Raw genomic sequence first — 12,520 nt, 5'->3', positions numbered from 1 at the left:
TTTGAATTACAGCGATAATTTTTCGATAATTTTTTATTGTCCTTCAAATGTTTTTTTTTTTAAATTTTTAAGACAACGGCGAATACTAGTGTCACATTTTTTATTTTTATATCAAATGTCAACATGAGTCGTCAACTTCTGACGAGCAACTTGCAACCATTTTAAAAAATGACATTCGTGGGTGCTAATCAACTTTCGTATTACAACTCGATAATTTCGAAGCACTCAAGTGAATATTTTTCGACTTTTGCACTTTTCAATGTCAGATTTGATTTGTATAAATAAAACAGTCTCTGATACTGTTATAACTAACCTACCGGACTCAAATCGATAATGTAATCGAACATCTACCGGACAGTATAAAATAAAATATTTTAAATCGTGAATTTTGACATGAAATAAAGGAAAAAATTGTGCTTATTTCATGGTGTATTATTACTGGAAATTATTATTGCACGTAAAAAAAAAGGATAGAGATTTGCATAATATTAAAATGGGTGATATGCCGATGTAATTTGTACCCTTGTATAGTCCCCTTTCCGTAAGCTGTTAGCTCAGGTAGCATGTAGGGTTGGTTGTCTACAACGTGAAATTTTAACGTTGAGAAATGACTTCATTTTTTTCGTTTTTTTCAACTAATATTCAAGTAGGAAACACCACTTTTCGTCTGCGTCACATTCATAACAATATCTAGTGAATGACGTGAGATATTTTCGATATCTCTTTTCATTTTGCCTACACAGCTTCCAAGCAGAGCATTTTATTTGTGGTTTTTCAACAGATTCGTCAAAACAAAATTATATTTTTCTCTTCGTAGTTCACTAATAGAAATGTTCATAATTTATGTAGTAAAGAGAGAAAACGTTCATCTCGTATTGTTTTCAAAAAAAACGTGATCGAAAATCCACTTTTTCGACTCAGGTAAACGCGAGCCTTAAGGGGCCTCATCTCGAAATCGTAGCCCTATACTAAACCAATGTAAACGCAAATTACTCCTAAAAACTTCAAATTTGAAGTTGAAAAGCTGCTCGACAGTTCTATCGATTCCTTTTGACATAATCAATTGCAGAGAAATCTTGATTTTTCGATTAAGGCAATAAATTGGTCGTTACGATTAAAGAATTGCAATTTCAAAATTGCTCCTAGCGGTCTCATTTTTAACTTGTTTGACTTCTAAAGTAGCTCATTGTAATCATGAATGTGTAATCTAATGCAGAGAAATCTTCGTTTTTCTTGAAATTGGTTAAATTCTGACTTACGAGGCAAAATAAAAAACGAAACTCATTGTTCGGAAGTGTGATGATGGCAACCAACAATATCAGCAGCCCGTGATTTACAGCACCCATTAGTTGAGCTGGGACTAGGACCAAGGGGCCGGCCGACTTCATCTCTCTGCACCGAGCTAATTTCCATTTTACTACCTGATGATATTATACTGGCAGACACAATATTCGGACACCCAATAAACCTAAACCAAGTACCTACAATTATGTTAACAATAAGCAGTAACCACAGCCATAAATCACTAAACTGCCCCTGGAATTTTACAATACGGTCTATCGTAAGAAATTCTTATAAGCGTGTTTGCAATCTCCCATTGATTTACAACCAACCGACCCTTCCTATTGTGGGACTAATTATGGGCTCTTGGCTTGGGTTTATTGGGTGTCCGAATATTGTGTCTGCTACAGTACTTCGAATACAAGTTATACTTTTAGCCAATTACTTCTTTATTCTTTATTATTTATTCTTTTCCACACCACCATAGAGGTAGAATAAAAGGCGCGTTTTTTGACGCGGTTTCCCCGATAGGCATACGCATAATCCACAATGCTGTACAAAATAAAATTTAACTATCGCGTGCCAAAAAATATATAAAACATAAAAAATACTAAAAATTACGGAAGTTTTAATTTAGTTAATATCATAACAGACCAGACATTATTATTTTAAATAAACAACAAAAGCAAGCATATCTTTTAGATATAGCTGTTCCAAATTCACACAATATAACACAGACATATAACACAAAAATTAATAAATATTTAGAGCTCTCCGTTGCTATGAGAAAACTTTGGTGTTTAGAAAAAATTTCGATTTTACCACTTGTAATTTTGTAATTGTAATTTCAGCAACGGGAATAGTACCGCAATCTCTTTTTAAAAATTATATACTCTGCGACTTGATAACGATGCATAAATGACACGTTTTTTTGACGGTTGTAGAAAAAAATATTTTTTAAATGTATAGATGATAATTACCACCCCTGCAATGCAGTCTAATCCCCAGCCCTTCACTACCTGGATCCAAGATTAGGATATTTTGGGTGCCGGGCACACAGTTAGAAGAATTCTATCATATGAGATTTTTTTACAAGGCTAAGTTGATTTTTTTTTAATCGCATGTGTAGTCAATTTTAATATTTTTGAAAGAGTATTTTTTTGTGAATTCAGTGATGTAACACATGCTCACATCGCCACCATTTTGAAAATCATTTTAGCATAAAATTATGTATTTTTGGATTTTAAACTTTTTATTAATTTTTTAATTAAAATGTATTATGTTCCAGTTAAATCTCTTATTTTTACACTTATTATTGACTTTTATTTTTATTTATTTTTTAATCAAAATATAAACGGGAAACAACTAACGATAGCTAAAGACAACATTTCCAAGGCTAAGTAAATTTTACATTTTTAAACATTTTATTAATTCAATAATTCAATAGTTTTGTACACAAAGTAATCCTAGCTCCAATTATACATCCCACACCAGATAGAGAGTTGTAATTCGATTTATAGGAACGTTTGGACTACGCAACGTCAACTACGACTGTTATGTCGGATATCCCATCACTATCTAGTTCTAGAGTCAAGTTTGTACCCATTTGCGATGCCGTCATTATCTAGTAACTTCCCGTATGTTTGAGCTAGGATGAGAAAAAAATTTGAATTGATCAAAAATAAATAAACGTATTGTCCAATTCTTACCCTTTTGAGATGACGTCACGATTTCCTTACTCGCTTTTTCTCTTTGAAATGACAGAAACAGAAAAAAACAAAAAAAGCGGTACGTTTATTTAGGTTACTTTGTGGTTATTTTATGCTCCTGTTAATTTGACAATTTTTAATTTCTTTCACTTATTACATTGATTACAAACATAACCTTTCGAAGTAATTGTCAACAAATTTGAAACATAATAGTTATTTATGATCAATTAAAATTTGTTTCAGATCCTAGCTTAAATATATCTACGTGAATTTACTAAATAATGACGTCATCGCAAATGGGTAAAAATTGGACCTACCGCTTTTTTGTTTTTTTCTGTTTCTGTCGTTTCATAAAGCGAAGAAGGAAATCGTGACGTCACCTCAAAAGGGTAAAAATTGGACTAAGTATACGAGTAACTACTTCCCCAGCTTCTCATTCAGTGATAAAAACCTCGTTATCAAAGGATCGATTTCTAATCTATTCATTTTCATATGTATAATCTGCTTCAAATTTTTGAAATGTATTATTCATAGCCTGTGATCCGAAAATAATAATCATTGTCCCACAATTTTACCTGTACCTCTACCAATAGACCGCTACCTAGTATGTAGAAACTATCTCCAAAACTAAAGAAATAATATTTCTCGCCAAGAAAATTTGCATTTTACAATCAATCTACCTGGAAGACCGCTCTCAGCATTTTGTGACCGTAAGTAACTCCCGCTGAGAAGGTTCAGCTGTCAACATTTACAGAGTAGGCAACCCAAAAACTGGAATTTTTGTTTTGAGATGAGGACCCTTAACGCCCGCAATGCAACTTTTGTTGGGAAGATACTTGCACTGGGCTCACGGGACACCTCGGGGCAGGCCCGGCGTGCCGCGATGATCAACTTATGAATCCCATTTTTAAAATATACCTGAAAGGAGATGGCCGGATTGCCGCGGTGCGGTATCATAACCTTTTTATCTTTTTAACAAAGTAAACCAATCACTAATTCTAATAATAGCGAGTAATTAAAATACCTAATACAATACCTACATATAACACTTTTTTTGATCGAGCACCAATTATACAATTATTACCGGACTCAAATTGATGATGCAATTGAACATCTACCGGATAGCATGAAATAAAAATTTAAACTATGTACCGGGTGTCCCATCACTTATGACAAGCACGAAAATGACTTTAAAACTAAATTATATTTATATGAAAGTATTATAGGTAGATGCATAAATACTGTTCACCGCCACAAAAATTGGGTATTACTTTTTTGTTAAAATTAATTACCTAGGTACAGCAGTTAAAAAACTATCACTTTAAAAATTAAATTTTGTTCGATGCAGTTCAAATTTGGTACACGTTATGAAACCATAATACATAGAGAAATAAAATCCGTGATTAGAATTTAATGAAAATATTTTGATGTAAAGATATTTGGTTTATTTAATTTGGGGCGTTTTACTTTATGAAAATGGATTGAAAAAAATTAAATTAAGAAACCTAAGGTAAAATAGGTATATCATCTAATTATTATTAACCTAAAATCTAAATAATCTCAGAATGTGACACTCAAACTTTTCTGTTCCCATCCATTCCAATATCGAACCCGGTATCGGTCGTTTGGGCCAAACTACCTGCGTCTAGTAACGTCTAGTAAACGGCCAAGCTGTAGGTAATTAGTTGTTCTCAGTAACGAGTGAATATACTTAGAATATTAAAACCCCTACTAATTTATACAGAAACCATAATTTTTTCCAATAAATGCCTAAATGATTCTGACATAGTTCTAAGTGTAGTATTTTTCTGCAATTGGAGAAAAGTTGTAAGTATTATCCGATAACAGTTTTTTTTTAATGGAAATGATTTGTACATACAGGTAATGAAAACGGGCGCTATTGTAATCCTACCTTTCTTACGCTAAATAATCCCTAGGATTACGAAAATAAGATTCAATCTCTGAACTCTGAAGTTATGGTCCAATTTTTACCCTTTTGGGATGACGTCACGATTTCCTTTCTCGCTTCCTCTTTATTAAAATAACCACAAGTAATCAATAATAAATAAACGCATCGCATTTTTTTGTTTGTTCCTGTTGTATTTGTTCATGTTGTGTAAAATATTGCAATGGTTTTAAAATATCCTTAATAATGACAGATTATTGAACCTCACATTTTGCAAGAAATGCAAGACATGTTACAAAATATTTTTCAAAGCAAATGATGAAGAGTGGTAAAGTGTTGAGAAAACAATGCTGAAAATTTGTTGTAATATTTTCTGCAAATAAAATTGTATTTCACTAAATAGACAATAGTTACCTATGCTTAAAGTGATAGTGAAATTTTTATTCGAATAAGATTAAATTTATTGAAGAATTAACGCTCTCTAAGTTATGCAGCTAGTACCACAAGCCAACACATAAAGTTGCATACCTCTTTTATTTCAATTTTGAATACACAAAACTGTGGGTCGTTTGTAGCATTGTAGCATACATAACCTTTTTTAGTGTTATTGTTCCCCCGTTCCCCGGGTTTTCTTCGGAATGTTACGCACGTGTTTGTGCTTTAAACAATAAATTCAGGTGCAAGGAGTGAGTAATTGTATTAAAATTAATTGTGCTGTGAAAAAATATTTGGACGCATCCAATAATGATTAAGAGTTAATAAGGTTTGTTCGGTATTTTGTAATTTCGGTGCGAATCGCAAATAATCTCGAAGAATGCAGAATGCAGATATATTGCGAAGATCTTAGGTAAGTACTAATCTTTTATCAAGTAGTTGAAGTTATTTTTTGAGAACATTAAAATAAAAGTAGGTGTAATAACTTCAAATGTTTTTATGTCTGATGATGCTCCAGCATTTTACAATGCATGTGCATGGTCTACTATTATAACTGGGGTGCGTTTATGAAACACTACCCGAGTAGAGTACGAGTTGTGTTAGTATGGCGTCGAGTAGTTTACTGGTCGACATATTCAATGAACGCTCCCGAGTAAAAACCTAAAAATTCAGAGCTGTCACACAACCTGCCATTTATCGGCATTTAGAGGTTAAAAGTTGAAAAAAAAACATGAATAATAATAGTAACCGTAATAAGATTAAAAAAGTAATTGCAATGAACATATTATCATTTGCTAAGAATTTTTTAAATCACCAAGAGGTTTGTACCTATAATTAAATATGTATTAAAAAATAGACATAATTTAGACATAAACGTGTTTTTTTGTTCGACACTGTCAGAATTTGAGAATTTTCTCCTGTGTGAACGGATTTTGATAAATGTCACAACTTGTCAAAACGAAATGTCAAGTTAATTTTAAAGATTTTAAGCGATTTGAAGCCTTTAAGGGGCTCGTCGAACAAAAAAACATTGTATTCAACTCGTTCGTGTGTAAATTGGGCTCTTTATGGCATTCGTGGGCTTTTAAAACGCTCGTTTCACTCGCGTTTAAACTAGCCCAGTCAGCCATAAAGAGCCCAATTTACACACGAACTCGTTAAATAAACTAATATTTTAGTCAGATGACGAGGAAAGTGACGTGGTCAACAATGGTTTGCTATTAATATTGCAGAAAGGAGAAAAACCCATTCGTATTACTGTATATGTGGAAAATGTTGTTGCCCATTATAATTCGACCGAATTTCAAAGTCATTTTAGAATGACTTACGAAACGTTCGAACATCTTTTGTCGATAATGAATCCTATTTTAATAAGACATACTTCTGGTCCTCCAAACGTTTCACCTGAAAAACAACTGCTTGCAGTAATTTGGCTTTTAGCCACACCTGATTCATATAGGTAGATACAAGTTTAATACAAAATTATCATCTGAAAGTAATGCATGTAATAAATGGATAAAGTAATGTAATGAACGTTATTAATTTTTAGATCTATTGGGGAAAGATTTGACTTGGCCAAGTCTACACTATCTGTATGTTTTGTCAGAATAATTAAAGGTTTATGCCGAATTGCACCAAATTTGATAAAATGGCCTCAAGAAAATGAGATAGAGGGATTAAAACGCAAATTTCAAAACTTATGCAGACTCCCACATGCTATAGGAGCCATAGATGGAACTTACATTGCTATTAAAGCTCCAAAAGAAAATCCTGAATCCTATATAAACAGAAAGTGTTTTTATGGAATGACATTGCAAGCTGTTTGTGATCCCTGTTTACAATTTACAGATTGCTTTGTGGGATATCCCAGTTCAGTTAGTGATAATCGCATTTTCAGAAATTCTCACATTTATGAAGGTGTTCAAAATCACCCACAAAGATTTTTTCCACATAATGAGTATATTTTGGGAGACAAAGCATATCCTGTACTACCATGGCTCATGACACCTTACATCAACCGAGGCAACCTAACTGCAAGGCAGATTTATTATAATTCTGCAGTATCTAAAGGAAGACAAGTCATTGAAAGAGCATTTTCATTATTGAAAGGACGGTTTCGAAGACTGAAATACATTGATATGAATCGGACTGATTTAATTCCGGAAACAATTCTAGCTGCATGTGTATTGCACAACATTTGCCTGCTACACAATGATGACTTAATTGACCAATATATAAACGAAGGTCGAGAATTAGATAATGATGATCAAAATGCTGATAATGCAGCTATGGAGCCACATGGGCGACATATTAGGGATTCTCTGGTAGATTTTCTATGGAATCATCGTTAATAGTAAAAAGTTATGTAAGAAGTGGATAGTGGATATTGTTAATCAATGAAATTATTTCTCAATAAACATAATTTTCATAATTATTGCGCATACATTCAAAAACAAACCTTTTCAATAAAAAGAAGAAAAAAAATTGAATTTACAATTTTATCAATAATATTAAAAAACAAAAACAAGCTAATAATAAAAAAATAAACAATCTTATGAAACAAAATAAAAACTTTGATAAAAAAAAAATTAACAAACTTTCCTCAATATCTACTTAATAAGAAAAATCAACCTTGATTTTTACAATTTATCAATTAATTTATCCATTTTCTGGGCAAATACTTGTATGGCTTCTCTTTGAATTTCCATCAACTGCTCATGACGAAATCGTTTGCTCTGTTCTTTTTCCTTTTCAGTGTTTTGAATATGTTCCAAGAATTTCTCGGCTTTAGATTTCCTCTTCTTTATTTTATCTTGCACATCTTTAATATTACTGTTGTTTGAATCTGATGTATTTTCTTCTAATGCATCTTCTATTAATTTGGTCTCCATGTCTGTCTGTCTTCTAGAAGATGAAGCTATTGCAATTGGATTGACATTTGGCTTTTTCCCAAAGATTTCATCAAATTGACTGAAATACTCAAATTTTACTGAAGCAGCACCTGTATTTCTCATACTATCAATTTTTTTTTGGTATTGTCTTTTCAAATTTTTAAATTTATTTTCGCACTGAGTTCTATTATATTTAAAACCATTTTCATGTAATTTTGCTGAAATGGATTTCCAAACTACATCATTTCTCACACTTGTCGACGTAAATAATGATAGCGACGATTTATATTGATCAATTAACATGAGAATTGCCTTATGTTCCCATCTGTTATTTATATCAGGAAGATCCGTTTGGTAACTTGTACTTGCACACTTTGAACTTTCATCATTTGAAGTTTTATCACTAAGAATTGCAGCTTCGGATTCCACAGGTTGACTTATGTCTTCATCCTCTACATACACCAAACAATTATCTAAAATTTAATTATTTCTATTTATTGTTCAATTAGGTAGATAGGTCTAAAATAATTAACTTGTTTCATCATACATTAATGACAACCCATTTTCATTTTTCATATTGTTCCCTTCAGTATCCTTAACTAAGGAATATTTAGGTATTGAAGTAGCCATTTCAATATAATATTTTAAATAGCTAAATCGTTTTGCAAATAAAAACAACAACTTAACCTCATTCAAAAATATTGGCGGTAACAAAATGAAATGACCACGCGGTTGACCAACACAACATCCACCGTGCGCATGTGGTGTTAATTTTACCCATCGCTAGAGGTGGGTTAAAAGTGTTAACTGGGTGCAAAACCTAGGTGTCCTTATGAACGCCCTATCCGGATATTTGGGTTAACGCAGATGTTGTCATAAACGCCTTGGGTTACTCCAGAGTTACTCGAGTGAATTTCATGAACGCACCCCTGAGGTACCTAACCAACTCATAGGTATGTGGATCGTAATTGGCCCAACTATTTTCAAATTATTTTTTGAGAAAATTAAAATAAAAGTAGGTGTAATAAGTTGAAAATAGTTTCATCAGCCCGATTTGAAAAGCAAAATGCAACTGGGCATCCTGAACCAAATTCATCAACTGTCATTAATGTATATAGCTGAAAGTCACAACTGTTTGTTCTGTGTGTCCCATCAAGACAAACTTTATCATGTTCAAATTTAAGTAATTGTTGGGATTGGAATGAAGTCATTGTAATTAATGCAAAGTCTGTAACATCAAGAAGAGTTTGCGGGTCATTTCTACACCTTGCTCTTTGTAACATAAATTTATCATCTCTTGTACCCACAGTTTTATGCTAATTGCTTCATTTTTGTGGCGTTTTGTACCATAATCAATATGAAAGCCAGGTGCTCAGATAATTCATAGACTAGAGATATACAGGGTGGAAACTTCAACTGGGATAAAATTCATAACTTGGAAATAGGCAATTTTTGTAAAAAATCCCGAAACAGGACGATTTTTATTTTTCCTTGCCCACAATTTGACGTATATGGTTTTTGCCTATCTGTTCCCGGAAGTGCGCAACCAGCCCCAACTTTTTTTTTCAAATGGAATGGTATGTCAAGTGACACCTCGTTTGAAAGACCACTTCGCAAGGAATACAACACACTATTTACTATTTGTTTTCTAGATATTTTCAAAGCCGACGTGCTAAAAAATAAAAACCAATTTCATAAGTTTAACATTATTTCATGCAAAAAATGTTCAAAACCGCCACCTTTTGTTTGTTGGCAAATTGCAAATCGATAGTAACCTGCATCCCGTACGTTTTGTAACATTTCCGGTGTGATTTGCATAACTTCATACCTAAAACCGAAGAATATTGAGGACTAAGCAACGTATTAGGCATGAACCATAAAATTAGCCAAATCACACTGGAAATTAATTAAATTAATTAAATTAATTAAATAAGAAAAGATAAATAAATATAAAACTAAATGGATACAATGAAATAATTTAAGTAATTAATTGCTTCTGTTTGCGTAACGCTAACTATTTTTTTTTTTTATATTTTCTATACCGCACTAGAGCTTGCTTTTTAACATTGTTATTAATATTTTCAAGTACATTACCTTTCAATATATTATTTACATTACCAGCATATGTATATAAATAAAATTGCAAAAATAACTTCAAAAACATTGAAAATAAGTCGTGCTTGTCACATTTCGGAAACTTATCGAAATTAATTTTTTTATGGAGAAGCGACAGAATTCTAGATTTTATGTTATCTTTATTGATAAGTTCTACTATGTAAAAATGTGCAACTTGATAACATAAATTAAACAAGTACGAAAACTTTGTTCATGGCCGTAGCAAAGCCTTTTGACTATAGGCCCGAAAATATATAGAGTCCTCTTCATCTGGGGAGGCATCCGGTGCTATTAGGGCACTGCGGCAAGTTTTACAGATGCCAATGCTTTTCAGCATTTTTTTTTGCCAAATAGCTCGTCAGATATGCTTCAGTTTCAGTGATTTGCTACTCTGTTACTGTTTTCAACTGAAAATTATCAGTCCTCAGTGATGGGAAAAATTCCCCCAATGTCCTGTTCCACATTTATTGCGAGGAAAGCTTTTAAGCAATCTAATGCCCCTTCCGTATAGTCTTCCTCACAGTTGGAGCCTGGACTATGAGGCGAAACGAAATGATTTATAATCAGGCTTTTGAAGGAGGACCTGAAACTAGTGCATGTTGGGTTTACATTTCTTGCACCATGGCTCCTCATCCACCCAAAAAAAAAATTCTAAGGCATCTTGATTTAAATTCCGGGTTAGTAGAAACTCAAATCCAACTGCTCTTAGTTTTCGCCACAGATTCAACAACCCATCTAGGGTAAGGATCCAGTTTTTTATGGCAGGAGGTACATATTTTTTTGTCGTTTTTTTTGTATTTAATTGTCTTTAATACTTGTATAGCCTCCACCCAAAATTCACGATGTGGCGAGTCGCACTTCACTGCACATCGTAATAGTTTACCCCCTGCAGGTTTTATGACTGATCCATTGACGCTGTCAAAAAGGCGATCAACAAACAATACAAAGTTAGCAGTCTCTTCTGCTTCTCCTGGAAGACTATTCCCTGTAACAGTACAATAATAAGGAAAACAATAGATTTCATTTCATTTTTTACAAACCATCTTTTGCAAATCGTCTCATTACTGCCGACACCCTCTGGGAAAACACTTGCGCAGCATTTCGCACCTTCATTTTTTAAATTAAATTGGGGTAGACATGCGCGTCCGTGAGGCGGTTCAACATTCTATAGTCGCTAACGTTGATGTCCGTCAGATCCATTTGGGTTTTTTCTAACTCTCCATCTAACTCATACAATTTTATAATGTGATCCCATTTGGCAACTTGATACCTTTCACTACGCCATTTAAAGTGCACGTCCCCATTCAACATATTGTTGCATATGCCTTTTAGTAAATGAGGTGGGTCATACAAAGGAATAACTTCTTCCCCATTCACAAAAAAACTATATGACTCATGCTGTTTTCCCTTTCTTGCCAACTCACCGCGAGATTCTTCAACAAGCATATTTATCGCTGGCTTGTTGAATTGGTCGCATGCTGTTGCAACAAATTTTAAACCAATGGCTTGAACTTCGCGAATAGCCGTTTTAATGTGTTTTGCAACCATTGGAGATTTCATACCATTTTCGGTAAAATAGTATGCTATTGGTTGTTTCCATTTCTTACCCACACCTTTCAACATTAATACCATAGCGTGGTCGGCAATGCGAGTGGTTCGACGTTCACCATCGTCTTCTAACCCATCCATCCGATCTTCTGCAGAGTTGTAAAATAAAGATGGCTGCAATGCTATCTCATCAAATGCAAGTATACAGTTCTTATCACGACTGTTTAGATTCGGTTCACTCCGCAACCAAACGGTACTTTTTTCAATAATCCCATCAACATTTTTCTCGAAGGTAACGCGAACAGTTTTTGCAGGAGATGGAACACTAACGATAAGTGTAGTCTCGAAACATGGTGCCACTTTGTCATACAACGCTTACCTGGCTGTTTACTTTTAATATGAATTTTTTGATTACTCTCATTAACAAAAGTTTTATTGCATTCTTCACACGTAGCTATTGACTGATATATCTTTTTAGGTCCAATTTACCTAAAAATGTAAAATAACATGAAATTGATACATATAATGCTCTTATAAATCGATGTTCACAGTACAGACTGTCTTAAAAAAGGCGGCTCACGCTATAATTTTGCTATTATTCACACCTATTGTTGCTATTGTTGAAAAAAATTATA

At 33.3% G+C, this 12,520-nt stretch overlaps 4 long non-coding RNA genes across 5 annotated transcripts in view; 3 read left to right on the top strand and 1 right to left on the bottom strand.

Annotated features, from left to right (window-relative positions):
- Positions 1–12,520, top strand: part of LOC138128565 (uncharacterized) — a 275,295-nt gene that overhangs the window by 212,502 nt on the left and 50,273 nt on the right. The gene's annotated exons all lie outside the window — the stretch shown is intronic.
- Positions 5,520–12,520, top strand: part of LOC138128575 (uncharacterized) — a 35,716-nt gene continuing 28,715 nt past the window's right edge. The window contains exon 1 of the long non-coding RNA XR_011158783.1: positions 5,520–5,743. This is a non-coding gene — a long non-coding RNA (uncharacterized lncRNA). The remainder of the gene's footprint in view (positions 5,744–12,520) is intronic.
- On the top strand, positions 5,871–7,762 carry LOC138128562 (uncharacterized). Of its 2 annotated transcripts, none has more exons than XR_011158769.1 (3): positions 5,871–6,151; positions 6,510–6,826; positions 6,881–7,762. It is a non-coding gene; the product is annotated as an uncharacterized lncRNA (long non-coding RNA). The 2 variants fall into 2 exon arrangements; XR_011158768.1 differs by having other exon boundaries at positions 5,873–6,151; positions 6,510–6,790.
- On the bottom strand, positions 6,504–9,153 carry LOC138128572 (uncharacterized). The gene is made up of 2 exons (XR_011158781.1): positions 8,756–9,153; positions 6,504–8,695 (listed from the first exon to the last, which is right to left on the bottom strand). It is a non-coding gene; the product is annotated as an uncharacterized lncRNA (long non-coding RNA).

This window comes from Tenebrio molitor, chromosome 4, assembly GCF_963966145.1.
Source record: "Tenebrio molitor chromosome 4, icTenMoli1.1, whole genome shotgun sequence".
In the NCBI taxonomy this organism is placed as follows: Eukaryota; Metazoa; Arthropoda; class Insecta; order Coleoptera; family Tenebrionidae; genus Tenebrio; species Tenebrio molitor.
This window is presented reverse-complemented; position numbering and strand designations above follow the sequence as displayed.